General features: G+C 42.5%; 1 protein-coding gene and 1 long non-coding RNA gene across 2 annotated transcripts in view; one reads left to right on the forward strand and one right to left on the reverse strand.

Annotated features, from left to right (window-relative positions):
- Positions 1-23,300, forward strand: part of LOC118647059 — a 47,458-nt gene that overhangs the window by 22,422 nt on the left and 1,736 nt on the right. The window lies entirely within an intron of this gene.
- Positions 1,873-15,778, reverse strand: LOC105830376. Its single transcript, XR_004964371.1, has 2 exons — positions 10,104-15,778; positions 1,873-9,630 (listed from the first exon to the last, which is right to left on the reverse strand). It is a non-coding gene; the product is annotated as an uncharacterized LOC105830376 (long non-coding RNA).

Consider the following 23,300-nt stretch of genomic DNA (forward strand, 5'->3'; position numbering starts at 1 on the left):
TTTACGCTTTTTTTTTCCTTTTTACAACTGGCGCTGCTTTCCATCACAATATTGCGTAGGAATTGGCGTGGCAGTTTCGATTAATTAACGCGTCGGTCGAACGACCTGCGCGAAAGTTACGCGAATTAATTAAGGCGCTCCCTTGATACACAGCCGGCTCGAGCGATTAAGATAACACCCAAGGAGAGTCGCGAGATGGAATAAGAGTTTGACATGTTTCTGCACGCGGAAGATCCGTGCAAATCGAATGTTTAGCGATGTTTATCGCCGATTCTTCTCGCGATGTAATTATTATATCGCCGGCAGGCTACACGTCGCCGCATGACGTGTACGTTCGTCGTCAACATAACCATTTAACGAGATAGGGGGAAAAAAAAAATTCGACGTAGGCATTGAGACAAGTGCACGTTGCTGGAACAACGTGCCGCGGGAGAATGCAAATTGCATAGCTGCAACAACCACGCGTGCCTATTTTTTTGCGCGAATCGAGTTACTTAGCATTCAATGCTCAATGAATAGACGTCTGATTCATCGGTGTGTTAGAAGCGTTGCAGCCGAGAAGCGGGTTAAAAAGTAGCGGCGGCAACGGGCATACCCACACAGGGTTCGGCATTCAGGCCTCCGACACGCGGATTAGCGGCGTGCGTGCTTGCGGGTCAGCAGGAGGCAGGAGGCGGCGGCGGCGGCAGGTTCGATCCATCCACGTGATAGATTCCCACGATAGGGGGACGAAAGTGCATTGCGTTTCTCGATCGAGGAATCCGTGCCAGGGGAACGAACGGAAAGCGGCGGCGGCGACTATCACGCGCGATCGTTTCTCGCGGGCGGATTTACGCGCCCGTACGCACGGAGTCGTTCGTGTCGTTACAAATCGCGCGTATCTCCCTCGTGGATCTCGCGCGCGAACGCTGCGTTCCCGCTGCGTTAATCTTCCATGCCGCTTTTAACGATTTAGCGGAGAAAGCGAGCTGAATATCATTAGGGCCATCCGTAGGAATAGCGCGAGGCCTCGCTGTCCGTGGACGCGCGGGTACAATACTCCCTCTTGTCCGGCATCTCGCTCAAAGCGGAGAAAAGGAACGGCAGATCGTTATGCGAACGCAAATTTCTGTAGTCGGTGAATTGCAAAGAAATTACACTGGCGAAAGGGACGTGTAAGATCCTCCTCCCTGTTCGTTGAATGAGGACAGGATATTTTTTAGGACGAAAGTTCTATCTGAGAGGAGACCACATTGAATAATATTTCGACGTCTTTTCTGCAATTCTATTTCCGTTACGACCCAGTTGAATTTCAAGTATTTAATTAGGAAAGTAATTTAGAAACGTTCCGTTTAATATTTTCTCCGACACTTTACGAGTTTTGTGTCGAACATCTGGAATCTTTGGCGAAAGCCGTCCAGTGCACACGGGTATCTCGTAGCAAATGTAATAACAGTTATTCCTGTTACCGCTAATTTTGCCGCTTGCCCGCCCTCTCGCGATCCCAAAGTCACGCCGGCGACCCGGGTGAAATCGAAATTTATCTCTCCCGCGTCGTGTCTCACACCGCGCTAAGATTCCACACACGGCGGTAGCGTGCGAATTAGCTTCTCGGCGACGAGACCCTGCTGCAGCAGGGCTCCGGCGATAATTGCGGAAGACGACTTTTGTGTTGCGAGGTGCACGTCTCGCGCGGCCGAGAAATTCCCGACGGCGAGACGCGCGCATTAATGCGGGCAGCAAACCATCTCGTGCCGGCTTCATTAGCATCCGCGAATCGGACACCGTTAATTATTTCCATTATCCCGTGCCATTCATAATTCAACGATGCATAATTCAGCGGCGCGAGGCCGCACGCGTTAACGTGCGCGCCGAAGGAAACTCGCGCACGCGTTTTTTTTTCAAACGTCTTTCGCTCGCGCGCGCTTGGGCACGAATATGTTATCATTTTTCATCGAATGTAGGGTAACTTCGCTACTCGCGCCGCAGAGGTCAGAAAAAATAAAAGGAGTGAAGGAGTAATTTGCTCGCACTCTGTTACCGACCTTCACCACGTTAGTTTAAGGGTTATATGGATTTCAATTTTTTATTGTTAGTATTAATGAATAACCGCAATAAATTGAATCAATTTATTGATCTTGTGAGCAACATATTAAAAATGATTACTCTTTCTGAGAATATGCAAAAGGCTTAGTGATTATTTTGTGATACTTAAGTGTAGAGGATGAAATATACCAAAATGCTGAACCTTTATATTCTTTGTTCAGCTTGATTGATTATCCATATATCTCGTTGGATACACGACAAAAATGTAAGGATTTCCAACGGGTTAAATATAAAATAAACATTTCATTCTTTAATTTATTTATGTAGTATAGGAGACGACATAAAGTCTTTATTACACATAATAAATAATGTCTGATAAATTAAGTTAGCCTTTTTAGGTGTGGCATATACATCGAAGTTACCCTACGTGATGTTAAATGTATGTATAGTATAAAGCATTGCGACGTTGGTGGCGATTTCCCGGTGCGTTCTCTTGCCCCACGGTATTTTATGCGTAACATCATCGTTTCTCTTCTTGTTAATATCCGCGAGTCGAACGTTTAATTCCCTAATGACTTCCATCTCGCGCGTAATTCATAAATTCAACGGCGTTCGCGCCGTGTACAAACGCAAACGTGAGCGGAACGGTTATGTACGAATGAGAGGAGGGAACGGCGAGATCGCCGTGGCGAATTCTTCGATTTCGTGGCAGGAAGAGATTAAGCCCTCGCGGAAACGATGAGCTTCCTTGAGCGTGTCCGACTAATTTTCTGAACGGCAACTCTGGATAACGATAAGAAGCTCGTTAAATTTCCTTTAATTGCATTCCAAGTTCGTTCGTTGACTCGCGCGCACTTTTTAATCGCTCCCGCGGCCGCGCGGTACTCCGCGGGATATTCTATATGTATTTTTTTTTTCTCGATTAGCAGGGGCACTAAAGGCTGAATTAGAAATAACGCCGCTAACTTCAATATCGAGACGAGAATAGCTTCTGAGCTGCAAGCGATTGAAAATTAAATGGCCCTCCGTCGAGCTTTAAAATGTAAAAGTAGATAATAAAATCTTTATCGAGGAAATTTTATTAAGGAATTATTTTCCGCGCGAATATGGATTTTTAGTTCGCGTTGACATAATTTGTTCACGTTGATCGAAAATGTAAAATTTAGTAATTTCTAAAGTTTTTGTGTTCCATTCCAATTTTACGGTTTTATTAAAATTAAAAAATTTGACTTTTCGTTTCCAATTATCGAAGAGCTAAAAATGAGAAACTGCAGAAATAAAACAAAATAGGGCATTCGAATAATAAATTCTTTAGATTAGAGTTCCGAATTTAGCAGTGTCTTCGAGGGAATAATATTTCTGATGTGAATTCGGTTTTTGCAATAGATTGACATTTTTATCAAACAATGATAGATAACATGGTTTCATTTCCGACATATTGGGCGCGGCATAATTTCACGAAAGTGGAGTTCACGTAGGGCAGCCCGGCGCTGCTCCAATGGAAACTGATACACCTAGGCTTGGTCGACAGATTTCTTAGCGGCATGATAAACGATCGCGGAATGTGCTCGCGGTAATTCGTTTCTGGCGAGAGATGCTAGTGGAAGATAAATCGTCGGACATAACTCTAATTGTTAGCGAGATAATTCCAAAGGATACACATTTGTCAATATGTAACACGTGGCGCAGATATATCACGTAGCTAATTGTAAAAAGTCAACGAAATTATAACTGGAAAAATGTTTTTATATATATATTTCTTTTAGTTAAGAATTATTCGAGAAAACGTTGACGAGACATTTGCCTCCTTATTTTCTGAGAGGAATATTTTACGCTCGCGATTGTTCGAGAATAAGGTTTTGCTTAAACGACAAAAGAATGCCTCTTTTTTTTTTAAGAAGACAGATACTCGGTGCAGATCGTGACAAAGGAAGCCTCTTCATTTGCGAAACCAGCGGACCCTCTTTCATTCGAAAACCACCTACGTATCTCCCGTCTCGCCTCGAGGTTCTCTCCTCGCCGGACCCTTGTGCAATCGTCATAGCGAATCAAACGCCGACAAATGAGGAAATCGCCCGGAACGTTTTGTACACGAGCGCGGATTGTTCGCCACGGTCGTTCACCCTTGTCGACTTTCGTCGAGCTGCGCGATTGTTCGCTTCGTGACCCATTGTCCATCGGTATTGAGACAAACGGACTGGCCGGTGAACGACGATAACTGCAGGATTACGACGTTTGAATTTAGAATACAATAGAATTTTAATACTGAAACATATGAAAAGTTCGCAAATAGTAGATCCAATTTGTAATTTGTAAGGACCATTTTGAAAAATTGCATCTACATTATAAACTCAAGATTTTTACTGCAAATTTCTAAAAAAAAAAAAAAAAAAAAGTTAAAAAATTCCAATATCTGTAATGTCAAAGCACGTCACGTATAACTTGTCTTTAGGATTTTTCTTTGGTCTCCCGGTAGATTCTTCCAGACTCGCGTATCGAATTTCAGAAACGCAAATGGGAAAGAACGAAATAGACGACCTCGCCCACGTCTCATTACGCGATTACATAAACACGGCAGACGGTGAGCTCGTACGGTGCGGCCGGAACGAGCATGTTATCCGGCGCGGCCAACGCGCTGACGCGCGGAGGCCAATGATGTTAAATGCGAAGTCTCACTTAACGTCACTTTAGTCCAGCTGGGTGTGACTGCCTTCGCGGTACTTCTGGCCTCCTTCTCGCCGCTAGTTGCGAAAATTGACCGTTGCGTGCTCCAGCGGGAACAATTAACGCGGAGAGGATGTGCCGAAACGACGTCGTTTTTTTGGAGGGTCGAGACAGAGACTATACCGTCGAATTTACACCGTGGAGATTTATTGCTTCGCCAATATGGTCGTTAGAAAGATTTCTAATGGGAGATAACATCTATTGCGTAACATAAAAGTGAAGATCTGACGCAAAGGTGTCATTCGCGCGGGCACACGTAGAGGATAATGCCGCGTCGCACCGTCGCGTTCGGCTTGGTTGCACTTGCGTCTCGTGGGAGGATGCATACAATAGCGAGAAAAGATGCAAGTCGAAACGCAATTTGCCATGGAAAGGCGTGATGCGTCACGTCGTTCCTTCTTACTCGTCTCGGTCGTCATTAGCGCGAACACGTGCTCTCGGTAATTGATAATATCACGTGGAAACAATGGGTGACGCGAAGTGATTTCGCTCGTAAACAGCGAGATTTTCGTCAAATAAATCGTCGTAATCGTGGGCTCCAATCGCAGTTGAGCATCATAAAAAAAAACACGAGCTTTATGAAAGGAGATTAATTGTGCTAGAAACTTTCGAGATTTTTTAGGTCGTGAAATATGAAAGTTTCATCTACTTTGAATATTTCCTTGCTTTTTTAAACAATTTTGCATATTTTCGAGTTTAAGACCTACAGAAAACGCTGTTAATTTGACTAAATTTTTCAACTTAATTAAATTTCTTCAACTATTTATATAGATTTAACTGAAATATATAAGATAAATGCTTGAACTAAAGAAATTTAAACAAGTTGAATAATTTAGTCAAAAACTTTTTCTTGGCATATTGTGTGGCTTGTGTGTAAGCAACAAAGGTGTCATTACGAACTGAGCAATCCTGACATGCCTGTATAATTAATTACTACATATATACGATTAAGTTCGCTTTCGGCTTGTTTGTCCGGTTCGCGGGTGAGTGTAATTACGTACGCTAAATTCGCATGACTAATTATACCGTAAAGCTCAAGTTTTCGGAAATAAAACGAACTTGTTATCGGCGCGAAAGGTGTGTGCTCAGAAAGTGTGACGACCGTTTGCACGGTCGTTTTAATGGAGACTACTTTAATGGAGATCGCGCCAAGTGACCCGTGAATCATCTTCGTGATTAATGTCCGTTAGAAACTGGATCATGTTGTAGTTTTTTCTTTTATCACGCAATTAATCCTATTAATAGATAAGTAATGAATGTGTGTATCAAACTTAATCGCGCAGAAAAGACTTGTCTTTAAAATATCGAGTCTTGAGGCTGCATTTATTCTAAGAAGTAAAAAAAAAAAATAATCACAAGCTATCGCAGTTTTAGAGATAAAGAAATGAGATCATCGAATGTAGGTAGAGAGAACAAACATCGTTTTATCCATTGGAAAATAATCTTAAATGCACTAATGCGTAACGTTTCTAGCTAAAATGAAATAAGAGCGGGTCGCACTACACGCTTGGAATGCGATTCTATGCTTAATATTGTTACGCACCGACGTGTCTCGGCATCATATGAGCGGATGAAATGCCGATGAGACTACCGACGACGCATGACGTGTCCGCAACGAAACGCTCGGACTTACATAACCGTGGAAATCGTGTATTATGTTCACTGTGGGACCGGGCGGACCACTCACGTTGTTAGAGGCAACCCCGTTCGTCCGCATCTTGTTCACCTTTGCTAGGACGGTCGGCGCTCTTCGAGGTTAAGGTGAAGGCCTCTCGTGAACCCGTCTCTCTTCCGCCAGTCAGTCAGGCCGAATGGGCAAATCATGGCTTCATCGTGGCTTCTGCAAAAACAATTTCCAACATTTTCGAGATTACTATCATCACGAACATAAATTAAAGTTAAGATGAGATTTAATCTGTACTCTTGGGAAATCGCTTTTACAACTCATCAAATTGGTTTGATCCTGTAAGAATAATACAAAATATAAAAATATTTGAAGGATGGAACTCTCTCGGTCGGGAGAAAATTGAGTTCCGTGATCGGAAAGATTTTCCATCTAACGCTGCTTTCACAACGCGGATGAAGCTGTTGATTTCGGAGGATAAACACGCGACAGTTGGAAACGCGAGCTTCTCGAAACGGCAATCCTGTTTCGATATGATCTAAACGATACAACGTTAATCTTGCGCACGTTATTACTTTGCGCACGTCGGTCTTTTATTGTCTCCGAGACGGTATGCGCAATCTTCGCACTTCCGGGATTCGGTTGCCTCGTATATTTCAACACGCCGCGCGTCACTCGGCGCAACTCCGAGCTCGCACGGTCTTCTAAGAAAGTTCAAAGCTTCCTCGTTACTCGATCCCGCGAAGATTAAGAAGAGATATTCGCGGTATACATAGTACGCATTTGTGCAATTTCATGCGCTTTACGGTTATTTTCATTACGTGCGATAATGAAGAAAGGGGGACGACATTGAAATATTCCACCGTCGTTGCGGTGAATCGCAGAGTCTCTAATGAGTGATACCTCGCGTTTTGAGCAACACCTAAGTCTCATTCATCAGAACGACAGTCAGGGAGCGAAACCGCTAAGCTGTCTGTACAGCTTGGGCTTTTCCTCCGCGAGGCGGTGTAATAACGCGCGAGTTATTCGACGACCTCGAGTACCGTAAAACATAAAGATATCGCCGTACGAAGGCAAAGAATAAGATTGATAACGATACCCGGCAAAACTCCGCGGAACTTCGCTATTACGTCTCCGAGTTACCGATTCGTTACGCTTAAGTGTCTCCGATTACTGCGCATGCCTGCGGATTAATTACACGCCGAACGTGTTTGTGCGGAAGCTTGGGTAACGTGAAATTTAATCTGGCGCACGCGCCGTTCATTATATACATATTCCCTTGCCCGTAAAAGTATTATTGATTAATAATGAAATATTATAAAGTGTCGATTTTAATGGATACACTCTGTGCGTCGTGATTATCGATTTCGCACGCCTAACAGGTATCTGTCACTGCCAATATCTCCGCACGCGATTTAAACGTATCTGCCGGATGAAAGTAAGGTTTCTCCGTCTGAGCGATTGAATCTTTTTTTTTTTCTATATCTCTCTTATCGATTCAACGCCGAGATATCTCTTTTCTCTCCTCGCGAACGCATTGTGTCGTATGTAATTATCCATTCGCCACACTCGCCACCACGTATCGTATCGCGATTAAAAGAAACCCGAGAATGACAGTTGGTGTGTATTTTCCCTCCGACAAGTTCACCGGTCGCGTTGCACCTAATTATCCATTTTCCACGGAGGTCCGTTTCCGCCGTTGCGTTTGCGCGCTAGAGGATGCGAAAATTCCTACCGAGGTCACCTGCCTCGTATTAATTTTGCTCGACGGCCGTAATTATCGATTTTCCTCGCTCAATCCGCCGAGGCGGACACACGCGCTCAATCGTAAACTGGCCACGCGCTCTCGCAGGTGCTGGTTCGTTCGCCAGGATCGATGGAGCTCGGCGGTGCGTTAACCCTACGGGGACATGAAAACGACTCATTTATGAACTGGGGGGGGGGGGGGAGCAACACGATGATGACGACTACCGGAGTCGGTTTTCGTCGTGGCTTTTACGAGAGCGGTAGAGCTCGAGAGACAATTCGCCGCGCGTTGTTGCATGCTGACAAACCTTAACTTTCTCGCGCAAACGAGTCCATTAAGGGAACATACCTGTCGCTTATCAACATGAACGTACCGTTATATTGATGCACCTTCGACCGCGTTTCTTCCTCGCTGCACATGCTGCAATTTTCGTTGCCATTTTATGCCTCGCGTGCATCTCCCGCTTCTAATTGACAACTGTTGCGTGTCGTCATTTTTAGCACCGGCTTTTATACCGGCTCGTAAGTGCGTCCTACAAATTGTAATGAGTTCTAAATTGTTGTTTTGTATGAAATTTATTGACTGCGCCCGTTAACCGTACACGAAACGTACGCGAATCCGCTATCAATTTGGCCGCACGTTTCTCAATCAATTTGAAGCCGATTTTGTCTTATTGAAATACTTGACGGGTGTACCTTCAATTTATTCAAGTCTGATTTAAGACTCGTAAATTCTTGAAATTTGCCGCAAAGGCGAATTGTACGCATGGAGATTTAATCGCGACGTCTCGTCCGTCCTTTGGTATTTAAAACGATCGGCGAATTAATATCGAGACGCGTGGAATTCGCAATTCGACGGCTAAATGGAGCCTCCTTGCCTCGCATGACCTTTATGAAACGCATATCCGTGAATGTAACGTATGGTTATCGCCTCTCGGTTAATATTAAAAGATCGCACGATGCAGCTTCGCAGGCCAGCATCGTATGGCATGTTGCTTTTTACGACGATTCGTCGATACACGGATAAATTTACCAATTGCTCTTTTGACATTTCTTTTTTTTTTCACTCCTTTTCTCGCAGATAATCAATAATATTAAATAATATTTTAATCTATTAGATAATATTTTCTAATAATATTCTAGACTTTCTCTACTACTTCCTATATCGATTTTGGCAAATATAAAACCAGATCTGTATTTACTCTTTGTTATTTTGACATTATAAATTATACTTTTTGTACATTTGGTCTGATAACGGTCCTTCACGGTCTCAATCTGATATCATTGAACCTTGTCCGTTTCGTGCCCGAACATACAAACGCGTTTACCATTATTGATCGGCACTAAAACTCACAATTATACCCAGCTAACTACAGTATTACATATCGTAATATCGTGCAACGAAATGCGTTTGATTTTCTCGCTCCTCCTTTCGCAATGTCGGTTTCTCGCCTTTCCTGGCGCCTAACAGTGTATTTCCGTTTCCGTTGCTCGCCTTGAACTTGCCCTTCCTACGTTGGAAGCATTGAAATATCTTTCAGTATCATTTTTGAATAAAACCAATTTAATTGTAAGTCACGACCGCTCGATTTTGCTAAATTTATATTGAATTAAAAAAATGTTTATATACACGATATTCCGTGAAATAACAGTCTACCAACGTAAAGTTTATACTGAAAATTTATGTCTAGAAATATTTTTCGCGTAAAGGAAAAAATATAATAAATAATATATAAAAATCTTTTTTTTCTAAATTTAATCGTTATTTATTTATCGACTTGTTTCCATGGCGAATTATTATATAGAAAGAATATTATTGTTATGGAAAATTTTATTGCCACGCAAAATTGTAATTGATAAAATAATATTGCGTTCAATATTTATAAATAAAAATAATTCCTGAACTGAACGATCTATGGATATTTCAGGCAGTAATGGTGCGGCATTATATTGTCCAAAGAAAGATATTAATAGAGAACAGTACCTCGAGCGGAATGCAGCTCTGATGGACTGTTCTGGAAAGTCCAAGCTAAAATAGCTAAGTCTGTCCCGACGTTATGCTTTTCCGTGATGTTCGTTCCCAATATCCGTTTCGAGTCGGTACAGTAACTCGATACGAACCACATATTCTCGCTTCTACATTAAGCCTACCAGTTCACCTATTTCAAGACACAAATATGAGAAATGCAATTGTTCTTCTTTGAGTAAAATATGAGAAAAGCTCTTTTGCTTTTGCAATTCTGTGCACTTCTCAATAAGCTTTCTAACTTGCGGTTTATCTTTTAGAGCCTTAATTAATCCCAAAAAATATATGAAAATTTATACCACGGCGAAGTAAGGTGAGAAAAATTTAAAATATCTTTCTATCCATTCTAATTTGAATTCATGAATTTAAATTCATACAGTATATATCTCATGGATTTAATTTCAATATAAATTGTATTTGTATTATCGCTCGTATTTCAATGTACTCACAAGATATATGGAGACCGATAAAATTGACTTCGTAATATGCGCGAATGCCAATTTGTTGAGGTCCACTTGTTAATATCGCCATCATTAACCGACTTCGCATCGTTAACCGTGAAAAGGAGAAATCCCGCGTCCTCTGTCACCGTGCGTGTTGCACCAGCTGCGCCCGGCGTATCAAGATGCAAACGTCCTTTTCCGGAGTGATTTGTTCTGCGCCTTGACCGCGACAGGAGCAGAGTTTCACACGAGCTCCACCTTTACGTTTACTCTCCGTCGTCGTCTACGCGGATCCGAGGCGAGTCGCGATAAATCATAGCCAATGACCGTAATCGAGATATCCTATCGCGAAAGTATCGCGCCGCGATCGGGAAAACCTGGCGTTGGCGAAACGCAGTAGCGGGTTCGCGCGAACATGATGACGATTTACGGGCGACAACGATCTCATAACCGAACGGCTGGCTCGCCGACCGCTGCTCTCGATAGATTAGAACCCGAGTTCTTAGCGAGCTCGCCACTCTCATTGTCCGTGGCACTTTTCAAATTATTAACGACCGGCGGATTATTAACGATAGGCGATTTGTACGTGTGTTCGCTGGTACGTATAGAATAATTTTTAAAAGGCTCGAAATTTATGGTGATATTTATGCAGGTAATAATGAACGTTTCCCGTATATCTATTCGCGTATATACCTAGAACGGTATATGATTTATTTCAATTTCTAATTTTTAGTCGAATTTATTTGAATATTCTATTACCTTCAGTTTCAGCTTTTTTTTTTGTAAGAACGGTTGTAAGATGCCTATGAGAAATGTTGCAATTTACAAGGCTTATAATATTTCAGATTTACAAGTACGCTCGCGATGCGCACCGATTGCTCACAAATATTTTAACGCTCATGTTTTTCGCTTATTACATTCTGTAAGTTGTTGAACTTCACGCCTGATATAACTTTACGCCCCCCCTCCCCTGCCCCGTGAGTAACAGCGATGTAAAGGTAACAGCATAATCAATTGCTCTGCCGACGAAATGCGTATCAAAACGCGGTCGCGCTGGTCTTCCTTCTGGAAACCGGTATCTGGAGTCCTAGAAAGAAACTACGAGTGCAATTTCACGCATGCTCCTGCCAGGCAAGGGTTAACAGCGGTTAACGGACGAACCTTTACATTATGGAAATAGCGACGCGTTCTCATGTTTCTCCATCGCTCAAGTGTACTCGGCAAAGGCTACCGGTTCCATCACACATGGCAGAGGTTCCCAAACTTTAAATTAGTTGACCGTATACCTGAGGATCCCTATTGTATCCATAATTAAACTTTGTAACATGTATGTACAAATTGACAGGTCACTTATTAATAAGAGCGATTATACGTTAAGTAATTGTATTCATTGTATTATTTGAACCGAACTGATTAATTATACGATGTAGATTTTATATTCATCGAAGAGTTTTCTGAGAATGATGAATTTCGAAATTTAAATAACTTTCTTTTTTATCTCTTCGGATATAAGACATTGCTTGTTGATAATTTAGTATTTAATAATATTTTAATTTGTTATTGCGCGGTTTTTTTTTTGTGTTTTCAATAAAATATCCTGATCTCGAAAAATATTATCCTGCCTGGATTTGGGAACCTCTGATTCGCGACGCGAACACGTGTCCCGTATAGCCAACGCAATACACCGGCGTCCCTAATTCGCGCGACGTTAATTCACGGCTCCGGCGCATTTCCGCGTCTGATATCCGGATAATCCGCACGCGATCTCGCGCGGGAGTCGGGATTATCCTCGCGCTTTTTCCCTCAAGACGCAACTACGACGCGTCACGAGTATATTCAGTTACAACGCGGAACGCTGTGATTTCCCCTTTTGTTAAACAAAAAACGGGGACGCGGTTGCACTTCCAGAGAGAGAGAGAGAGATTGATTAAAGTTTATTTAGCTTTCTCAGCTATTATGTTTTACATAGATTTACATACATGCTTTAACATCCGTTTAAATACATCAATTCTTTCACAACTTCTAATTTCTGCTGGCAAGATATTATATAATTTTACTCCCTCGTAACACACGCTTTTTTGCACACTTTTAGTTCTAACGAATTTTATTGCGATAGTCCCTTCCTGTCTTGTTTTTCTTCCATTTTCATTACTAATTACTTCTAGTCTATTCCTTAAGTAATTTGGCGCCAAGTTATGTAAAATCTTAAATATAAATATACATACATTATAGTGTAGTCTCTGTTTTATAGACATAAATTGCAACGCTTGTAACATATATTCTATTTTGGTGTATCTATTACATTGTAATATTACTCGCATAGCCCGATTCTGTGCTACTTGCAATTTATTCAATTGCGTTTCTCCCATATCTACCAGTAGAGACCGTGAGAGACCGGGAGAGACCGGGAGAGACGGGAGAGACCGGGAGAGACGGGGAGAGACCGGGAGAGATGGGGAGAGACGGGGAGAGGGAGAGAGAGAGAGAGGAAGAGAGAGAGAGAGAGAGAGAGAGAGAGAGAGAGAGAGAGAGAGAGAGAGTCTTAAATTCCACGGAAATCCCTAACTGAAGGCTAATTGGAGAATTTTATGTAAAGATTCCCTTCTCTCCCATCGAAGAAATAACACGCGGCTTTACTTCACGAATGTTTACGAATTGAAATTAGTCTCCCGCGAGAATACATCGAGTGTATTTTTTGGAGTTCGGTTCACTCGAAAGGTTCACCTCTCTCGTTCGGCAAAGAGGAGAAAAGAGGCCAGGCGGTTGTTGGGTCTTACTTAAGAAAATTTATCCACGAGCTCTCGCACATCGCACCGCTCGAGGTGTGCGCGCGGAGACACGCGTTCGAGGATTTTGGAATGGGGATAATTACATCGGGATTCTGGGGATGCCGTAAATTCGCCGGGGCCCCGTGTTCCCCGCGTATGCCCGTGGAATTTGCTGGGAGACGTCTTATCCTCCACCTTCTTTATTTTCGCCGTTCAAACCTCCTTTTTTTCTCTCTCTCCCTCTTTCTCCTTCTCATCCGCCTCCTCTTCTTTTCGTGGTCCGCCGCAAACCCCGTAATTTACCCGTTTAATCCTGCCGCGATTCCAACGAGCTCGACCAGCTTCTTCGTGCTCCGCTAGCGCCTGTCTGGTTTCGTGTCAAACATCGGATTCACCCTTCGGGAATGCCGGCGGATTTCCTGGAACCTGCACTTGCGGTTCAACCTCAGCAGAATAAAGGGATAAACACTTTAAAACGATCGAAACAGAGCGAAAAATGTTTTCGGACGTAATATAAGCTGAGAAATCTTCAGTTTTTTTTTTCACGTCTTTTTATTATGTGTAAATTAGTGGAAATTTATGTGCTGCATATCGCAATAATATGTATTATTTTTTTACATAACATAAGTACGCTTCTGTAGAATGCAGAAAATTAATGCATGCATTAATTTTCCTCTTCAAATAAAATCAAATAAAATAATTCTTCGCGATTCATCATTCGATTACCGACCAATCTACGCAGATCATCTTTTATATACTCTTTCATATCTTTCCAATGAAAATTCAATATCGAATACGTCATATCACTTGCATTTTATAATTTAATGAAACTGGTATAATAGCCCGCGTAATTGCCGATCACGGAGATACGTATCAAGTCGTTACAGCTCGTAGCATTCGGTGGAGAACGGGAATATTGATTTAGCTCGATGCCAGTTGTCCCGAGAGTTTACCTGTTCAATTCCTCGCCTTGTAATCCGTAACGCGGCCTCGCTCGAGCGGTTCTGCGGATTGAAAAACTTTTCGTTGATTAGGTTTCGTCGGAAGTTGTCGGTGAAGATTAGGCCAGGAGAAAGAGAGAAGGAGAAACTCGTAAGATCGAGCGTGTAACGCTTCGTTTGCGTTATCCATCGCCCGCGGTCGTGGGATGGGAATCCGAGAGAAATGCACATAAATCGACGGGCTTCGCCCGTTCGCGCGAGAAAACATCCGTCTGGCGAGGCGCGCTACAGGTCGAATATTCGATTAATCGAAGTCTGTCATGTGATCTCTTGGCAATCCCACGGGCTTCGAGACCGCCGCGGTCGCTTCGCGAATACCATACGAATACACATCCGGAAGGTCGGATTGCGTTTAACTGCTCTTCGCACCCACAGATAAGATTTCTAAACCTAACGCTATTACTCTTCCATCTATCATAAAATAGAATCGATATTCTTAATTTCTAAAAATTCGTAAATCTAGAATGACTTTTGATGCTATCTTATTAATTTTCTTACAATGATTTAGTAAATTTATGACAATCTTATGATATTGTAGATTTAAGAATAAACCGATCTGAAGATAAACATTTCTGATTTAATCTTAATCTGGTTTTATTTTCATGCTACACGAAGTTGTAATAAGATTAAATATGTCAAGAATAATTTTTGTCTCTTAGTCATGTATCAGAAATCCTTTCTGAGAGGGCGGATCTTCACCCGAGATCTTAATGGACAGTCTATGTATTCTTCGAACCGTCTTCTTCAAACTAAAGATAATATTTTTCCATTAGAGCTTGTTAAGATCAATTAAATAAAATTATCTTATTCTTCTCTCTCTCGGTTTTCTGTTCAATCTTATGGATTGAGATATTTCATCCTCGCGCGTTTAATTATTCGATACCCATGTAATTAATAAATTCGGTTTAAAATTCAAGGCGCGAATTCCGCGTTCGTTTCCATTTTCTTGTGCTCCGCGAAACGGAGCGCGCTCGACAGTCGGTAATCGCGCGGAAAATCGATGCCCTTTCCGCGGCGTCGGGGCCTTCACGCCGACGTCATCGTCGACGGCATCGTCGACGTCGACGGTGCGTTCGATGTGGCGTCTCAAGGTCTTCGTGGGCCCGCCCACTGTGTATTCCCGGCAACACCATCTTCTGGTCTACTCCACGAACTGCAACCGTGGAAACCGGAGGGAAAACCGTCCGACGCGTCTATCGACCAGGAACCATCGGCGCCGCGCAGCGTCGCGACGCCAGCCCGCCAGCCAGGGGTTCACTGCGCTCCCCCTTTCGGCGGGGCGAGCCCAGGCCGAGCCGAGCCGAGCCGAACGTCTCTAGCCAAAGCGGAGGAGAGAGTCCGCGTGTCCGCGGGGGAAAAAAAAAAACTCGTCGTCGTTTCTCAGACGCACACGGCAACATCCTTGCATCGTTATCGTTATCATCTTCGTGTCGCGTCGGCAGTATGTGGTGTTGTAAACGACTAGATGCTTCCGATTGGCCAGTCACGACCGTCGTTCGAGGTAACGTTTCCTGTCTGCACTCCGCCGCTGCCGCTGCTGCTGCCTCCTCTCTTACGTTCGAGAGACGTCAGTCGGTTGTTGTTCTCGAAACTTCTCGTCTCTCTCTCTCTCTCTCTCTCTCTCTCTCTCTCTCTCTCTTTCTCTCTTTCTGCCTCTCTTTCTCTCTTTTTCACGGGCGCTTCTTCAGCTTCCTTCAGCTCCTCCACCGCTTCTTTGCCGCACCGAGAGAGACCGCACGGAGAGAAAGAGAGAGAAAGGGAATACCCTTTCGCATACCTGTGCGAGAAGAGACGGGATGAGATGAAGGTCGAACGGTGTCCACACGAAACGGGTCGCCAGGCCGTAGACCCTCGCGAGTTGCTCGAATTTTGGCGAGACGTCAAGTCGCTGAAGTTGAACAAGATCTCGTCCAAAATGTCTTCTGGGAAAGTTATCTATCGATTTTTCCAGTCTCCGTTGGGATTGCGTTAGCAATCGTTAGGTCGTTGACCCAAAAATACATCTAATAACGTGAGCGCTAACGTCTGTTTAACGAGTTTGTGAACAAGGGGTTTTAACGATTTAACAAGAAATAAAAGTTGGCAAAATCGTTCGCCAAATATTTTTAGTGCCTGACAGATAAATCCATCCGTTCAATAATGGACTTGGTGACGTTTCTGTCATTGAATTCTCTGACACTTTCATGCTTTTGTTATTATGGATGGATTTAAAGGCTTTTCAACCGATGCCTTTAGCTTTCCCGTTGAATACTCGTCAAACACTTGGTTCGATATCGCCCTGCTGCTTTTCCTACGTGTCAAGGTCGAGTACCACGAGATGGATTCGTCCCAGTTAGCTTGTCGAGTAGATGATGAAGGATTATCAAAGAGAGAAACTTGTATCGTGATGTCCATTATTCCGAATCTTTCAAGCGAAATCCAATTATATTGTAAGCTTAAATTCACCTACACGCTTTTGGCTTTTGTGTGTATCGCACTTTCTTCGTCAATTAATTAAAAAGGTTATTTTACTACAAGATTTGCACGCATCGTCGACGTGGAATTTGGTTATCAATTATTGATTCCCTGATGAACGTAGTGACGAGGCCGTGGTATCGATTATCTCTTATCACCTCAAGGCTTCTCTATCGCCATAACGCTCGCGCTAAATTTAGCAACGCGGCAATTTCGCCGCACAATCGTTTATGAAAACAAGTCACCCGTAACTGGCCTCGTGACATAATACGACTTTGTTAGATTTATCGGAAGCCACATATCGCCGCTTCCCTAATCGTATTGAACGTTTAAATAATTCATTGGATTTGATTTCACTTGTGAGTGACGCAACAAGCGCAACCCCCCTCGCGCGCGATCATTGATTTTTCTCTTTGCACTTTGAGCGCAGAGTACAGTGCTTGTCTGTGCTGCGGTTATCCCTGTTGTAATGCGGATGACGTTTGCGTCTCTTCTGGCGGATGACTGGCGGTCTCTTCTGGAAATAGCAGCCTAACGAGCTGCAATTGCTGATTATACCTTGGATTGGAGCAACGATTAAGGCAGATTAAGACTAATTAAAAATTCGGATGGGCGAGTTTTAGACGCATCTATACTTCTACTGAGCGTGACGATCTATTGGTTTATAGATTACAAATGACTTAATTTTATCTTTTTAATTTTAAGAAGCACAGGTGAATTCTTCTGCGTGAACCGATTGTCCTAAATGAATGATTTTTTTTTTTTTTGTCTACTTTAGAGCATCTGGATCTCAAGAATGTCCTGTCTAGCGTTCACATGAAATTAATTGTGCAATTCTGTCGGAAAAAAATTTTTTTTACTCATTAATAAAAATTACTTCCTAACATTATTTCCTTGCGAGACTTTTACAAGCGATAGTAAGCAGAGTTAATCAAGAACGACGAGTTTCTTATTCTTGTCATCAACGTACTCGAGGGCAAGTATTTAAAAACGAGAATTAGCGGTACGTAACGACCGGGCCGGCAACTGCAATTGCGTTAACACCGGACGTCGTAAAGCCGACGTTAATTCCCAGTTACCGGATTTGTGTGGACCCGCGGGACATCTGGGACACGTATCTCCGTGTAGAAACAAGAAGTTTCGCGCCACGTGGATCTTTGTGCAACGCTTATATTAAGCCTTCGCGTAAAAGCTGAATCACTCGAACGTGCAGCGCATGTTTATTCCATTGCACATGCAATTCACGTGTAACACGATACGTTGCAATATATAAAAAAGCTTTTTCTTTTTTATTTTTTTCCTATTATTATGATAAATGAAATGATTGTATCAGATATCCTAATTTTCACTTACTCGTCGTCGCTGCACGCGTAATTGACGGAGCTATTAACGCGAATAAATCTTCTCATTGATCCGCGTGAAAGGGGAAGGCCAGCGGCAACAAAAATAACAACTTCCGTTATACGTTGGTAAAAGTATTTGGCACATCCGCCGTCTAGAGGCGTCGACCGTTCTCGAGTTATTTCTGTCCGCGTCGACAGAGTCTCTTTTAGTTGAAAAAAATTGCTTTGTTACAAACTATAGTATAATTCGATTTAAAGGAATAATATTAAAAAATAAACGATTTCTGTTATAAATTAATACGACGAGAAATAATAACTTGTGCCTTTTATTTTTGTCATGCTAATAAGTCACTTTTTGTTTGATCTTTAAATATTTTCGCGAGAGTCACCGTTCTCTCTCCAGAGAGGAAAACTTATTTTAATCGCAAATTCGCAGCCGTCGTCTCGCATCCTCTCCGATTATAACTTTCCATTAAAGGTTAAACGCCGACGAACCTCCTCGCGTTATCGCGAGATCGAAGCTGCGTTGCGGGAGACTTCATTGGGATTTCATTGAGGAATCGTGACTCGCGAGGCGCTACTGCGAAACGTGCCACCGTGCCTCACGTGATCCATGGCGAAATTTCTATCGCGTACCAGATATCGTTGCCCACGTACGCAACGTAGGCAAGCTCCTCGCGAGAGCAGCCGACTCTCCGCAAGATTCTTATGTAAATTCATGCACACGCGCCCACGTCCGCCATCGCGTCCGTCATACGTAGGTACGCTTACCTTTTCTCGTGTCGCTAAAATTAAAAGAAAAAAAAAAAAAAAAGGCGAGAGCTGCGTGCGCCGCAAATACGGAAATTAATCCGCGGCACGGACGTTGGTTATATTTCACGTCTAACGTTTTAACGACACGTTCTGATATCCATGATTATTTCTTGCGCGTTTATCTCTCCATTAATTATTAACATTATTTGACGTTTTAACGTTTAAGCGGTTAATGTTTTTCACGACGGAAGTTGTTAACGATTAACCTATCTTCATCGTGGAACTGATGATGGGGCCGTTCCCGACACGAGAGACGCGGTTATAAGAAACTAGGAAAGCTTGTAATTAGTTATAATTACTATTAACCCGGTATCATTACCAGCAAGTGCGACTTTCATCGTCAACCGCGGAACTTTCAAAAGTTAAGTATCTCGTTTGATTGCACCACAGTGAAAACCGCCTTCGCGACAGAGTGACGGAAACCTACTGTTCCGAATAATTTCGTTTACTCATTATACATTCTTTGATTTTTGATTGATCATTAAGACCTCTGCGCGCCTACATTTTCTCCGCTCTTCCCTCCGTTAATCCTCCGCGAAATTGATGCAACGCTTCGAGCGATTCGAGGTGAATTCAGCCGTTATGTTTTCTGCAAAACGAGGAGGTCGCCTCGCGTTATGTTTCTCGCGTATGAAAGCTGCACGCTTGATACACGCCTTCAAAAAAAAAAAAAACGCTAATTAATCCCAGTCGGAGACTACCGCTCAATTGAATCGCGTCAAAGAACTCTGTGGACTGTTAATTCATCTTTTATGGTTTGCCGCGAGAGAAGAGATTCGACAAATTACTCGATGGATTTAGGTCGCACGAATTATGGTTTTTTTTTTTTTCAAATTATCTAAAAAATTTGTTAAACGTATTTTACAACTGTTTCAAATTACAACCCCGTTATTTTTGCTGTAGAAAAGTCGATTCAAAGTTCACCAGAGGTTAAAAAAAAGAATCACATGATACAGAAGTGGGACACCTCGGCATAACCCTGATCTGATATAAGCGCCTTAAGGCGGTGTACGTATCGTGAGTAATAACTGCATAAGATGGATCGCGGCTCTCGCGTAGTCGAGGAACCGTCGATTATCGAGGCACGGTGGCCCCTCGGGCATGGCGCACGTTCGATCGAGGGGATCGATGGCACTCTCAGAAGTCGTCGTTACTATCAGTTAATGCGATCGGATTCGAGACGATGATCGCTAATCAGCGTATGGCTTTGAAATCGGCGTCCCTCCACGGCGCAGAAAACACAGGCCTTGTCTCGTGGTAGTCTCGAGTTCCGTAATCCCGCGCGACGGCCGGCGCGGATTCCCGAGGATAGTAATTACAGTGCTTTAACGAACACTCCGCGGGCAGCCGCCACTTATCGCCACCGGGTTACCAATGAACGCTCGTTTATCAGTCCTCTTTCTCTTTCGATCGCGTATCGGATTGTCTCGGAATGTAACGTTTACGCGCGGGAAACGTTTCTGAATATGGCACGAAAAAAACAAGAAGCTCAAATGGATTATATAAAATATTCATAAGTGAGATATTCATCAATCCTGTTAGCAGAGGAAAAAATTAAACCTAGAGTGTTAATTCGATGTAGTTTTTGTTATGAAAACTATGACAGTAAAATAATATTTAACAAGATTTTTGTTGCATTAAAATAGAGTTGCTTTAGTTACTTTAATACCTTGCAATTTGTGAAAACTTTTTTTAATTATTAGGTGAACTTTTCACAATGTAATATATATTAATATTTAAAAAATGTGTGCACTGTAAGATTATATTTTGTCGTGCGGGAAGAATTTAAATGCAACAAGCTGATTAGTTTTATGTTGCGGTGGAGAAACATTTTAGTTTCTTATTTAATTGTATAAGACGAATCACAGTTTCTGATAAAAGTGGCAAAAATTTTCCACCGCTAGAAAGTCAGCGAACAAAAGTACTGACGCGAGGAAAGTTTGAGGAGCAGCACGATGACGTGGAGATGTGAAACGTCGATAGCTCTCGCTGCACCGATGATAATGATGATGCGCCACCGCGACGCGATCATCGATCACAATCGCTGCCAGATCGAATCAATAAATAAAAGCATCGCATCTCGCGCGTAATGATGAGATTCATTTCTGTCGCGTCTAACGGGGTCGCTTCTTCCCGATGTAAAGCACCAGCGCGGATGATGCCTGAATGTTACGAAGTCGTGTCGTAAATTTAAATGGAGAAGAACTGTAACCGCGGGTGCTCATAAACGACCGTTGCAGCGATTTAAATAATTCCTTTCGTAAATATCGTCCGCTTGATGCTCCAATCAACGGTTGCCTTTTTCTCGAGGGTTCCTTCGCGATTGGGCATAAAGAGGGTTGCGAGATAGATCGAAGGCCACTTCGTCCTGATTACAAACGCATAATTGCGCCGTTAACGGACGTGTCTTAACCGGCTCGTAATTAGAAAGGTATAATGATCGATTTTTTGAGCCCTAACTTTCCGATCGCTTCCTTCCTCTGCTCGTCATTTTTTTTTTTTTTTTACTTTATCGGGCGAAACGATCGGCTTAGGTATAGATTAGAAGTCCGAAGGGTACCAGAGTGCGTAATTTAAAGCCGCCGGAATCGTTTACCATATAAGTATCGACCACGCGTTCGTTGCGTGCCGACAAAGTTATCGTCGATAGGAGAAATTACGGGCGTTCATTATTATATTATATCTGGCAGTCTGATCTTTCGAGATATCATTTGTTATAATTTGTGATAGCATTCGGAAGTGAATCTCAGATATTGATGATGTGACAGAGATGCATGATTTTATAAATGTATAACTTTGCTGCTACGACGTATCTATATTGCTCATGCGGTCGTGGGTTAAAAAAAATACATTGTGCCACATAACATTCTCGAAACGGTTTAGGATGAGTTATTCCCGCTGGATCGATTTATCTTTCGCGAGGGGGGTCGAGCGATAATTATATTAAGGAGAAAAAGAGAGAGAGAGATTGAAAAATCCAAATAACCGCTCTGCATAATCGGTCTCATAACGTGGTAGCGGGATTGCAGTTAATTAGCTAACAACAAGAGATTGCAGTAACGACGCGAAGTCACGCTTCTGAAAATAGTTCTAGAGAATTGCTCCAGAGTATTGCACAGCGGAAATTCGAGGAAAACCATTAGACTTCGATTTCCCAATATTTCCTGAGAATAAATGAAGTTCCAGGTAGTCTCGACGTGAATGACAAATCGAATACCAAGCTAGTTATTAACTGGCGATTATTAATTAACGAACTGATTATAACTACCAAATAAGTAAAATTCAAAGTCACACATCTAAGCACATTTAACGATAATTAGGACGAAACGATCAAGAGGATGCATCGCCGTACTATAATTTCTCGATTCGACGCATCTATTAACATTTTGTAGATGAGGAAAGGTCATCTCGTAGCCGGTTAGGATCTCGCGTCCTGTTTGTGCCTATTTAACAAGGCGACTTTTGTAACTATCAATTATCGCAATTGCATTTCTCCTTTCTCTTTTTCTTTCCTTCACCGTCCGCTGTTCATTTGCATCCACTTGCAGTTCTGTCTTCAATCCCTGTAATTATCCCTGAATCCCGGAGTCTTTAGAATTCGCTTAGAATCGCTGATGTTGAGTAAGCGCACGAAGATTTATAACGAGGCGATAACTCAATTTACTAATTACGGCATGCCAGAACGCATAACATCTAATGAGAGTATAATTTCCTGAAGTATACCAGAAGTACTCTTTACCAATTGTCTATATTTAGCCGGAATTTGAGTCACGCTAGCTATCGTACTTTCACAATTCAAAGATTAATTGTCTAAAGTTGACTATTAAGTAATTTAAATAAAAGTTACAAATAGATAGTTGGATCCGTACTACAAAAAATTCAATATAATTAAAAGTCGATGTAACAATTGTTGATTTACTAACACTTAAAAATGAATTTCGCACGAGTTATTCTGTAGAAGCATTTTATTTTTTTTATTTAAGATAGTCAGGTACTCAAGACTGTCGTTGTCGTTGGTATCGCGAAGCAAACAATTCGGCACGCGCCAGCATGCAAAGCGGTAATTCTGTAATTTCGATCCGCGCTCCACTGCAACGAATGCACCGACAGTAGGGTAAACAAAAGTGAAACGAGAGATCGAGGGTGCTCGAACGTGACCGCAGAAATGGCCCGTGGAAAGGGGAAACGCATCACTGCCCCGAAAGCTTAGTTTTATACATGGATTGCTATTATTTATCGACGAGTTGTATAGGTGGAATGTAATCACGACGGACATATGCTCTCGTTATGCAATCGTTAGCGTTTGATATTTTATTTTCAACTTCGCATCTCT

The sequence above is a fragment of the Monomorium pharaonis genome, chromosome 8 (genome assembly GCF_013373865.1).
Source record: "Monomorium pharaonis isolate MP-MQ-018 chromosome 8, ASM1337386v2, whole genome shotgun sequence".
In the NCBI taxonomy this organism is placed as follows: Eukaryota; Metazoa; Arthropoda; class Insecta; order Hymenoptera; family Formicidae; genus Monomorium; species Monomorium pharaonis.